The following is a 770-nucleotide window of genomic DNA, read 5'->3' as shown; positions in this document are numbered from 1 at the left end:
ATTAAGGTGCTAAACTGGGGAAAGGCAAATTACAATATCAGACAGGAAATGAAGAATTTGGATTGGGTGTGGGAGAGTAAATCAACATCAGCCATGTGGGAGTCTTCCAAGCAACTTGATTAGGATTCAGGAAAACCACATTCCTCAGAGAATGTAGTAGTATTGGAAGCTTAGGGAGCCTTGGATAACGTGGGATATTGTTAACCTTGTCAAAAAGAGGCTTTTGCACGGTCTAGAAGGGTGGGGACAGTCAGAACCCTCAAGTATGAAGTAGGAAGGTACTGAAGCAGGAAGGGGTCGTGAAAAGTCCTTGGTAAGTAGGATTAAGGTGAATCCCAAAGTTTTTTATTCATATGTAAAAAGGGAAAGGATTGGACCACTTAAGGACAGTAGGGGGGGGGAATCTAGGTGTTGAGCCAGAGGAAATAGGCTGAGGTACTAAATGAGTACTTTGCATCAGTGTTCACCAAAGAAAAGGACTTTTTGGAAGATGATTCTTTGATAGGGTGTGGGGATGGACAGTTTGGGTCACGTTGACATCAAGTAGTAGTATTGGGCATTGATGGCACGATGGATGTGTTCACTGGATCTAGGGGGACATGTAACAAATCCAAAACCCCATCTAGCACACATGGCCTAACCAGGCTGAACACTGGAGCAAACCTCAAATGGGAACACAATGAATGGAAGAGCACTGACTACTGGGAGATATGAAATAAAGTGGGAGATGACATGTGGAAAACACAAGCATGTTTGCAAATGATAAGCCA

Source organism: Scyliorhinus canicula, chromosome 5, assembly GCF_902713615.1.
Source record: "Scyliorhinus canicula chromosome 5, sScyCan1.1, whole genome shotgun sequence".
Classification (NCBI taxonomy): domain Eukaryota; kingdom Metazoa; phylum Chordata; class Chondrichthyes; order Carcharhiniformes; family Scyliorhinidae; genus Scyliorhinus; species Scyliorhinus canicula.
The sequence above is the reverse complement of the archived record's forward strand: the minus strand, read 5'-3'. Positions refer to the sequence as shown.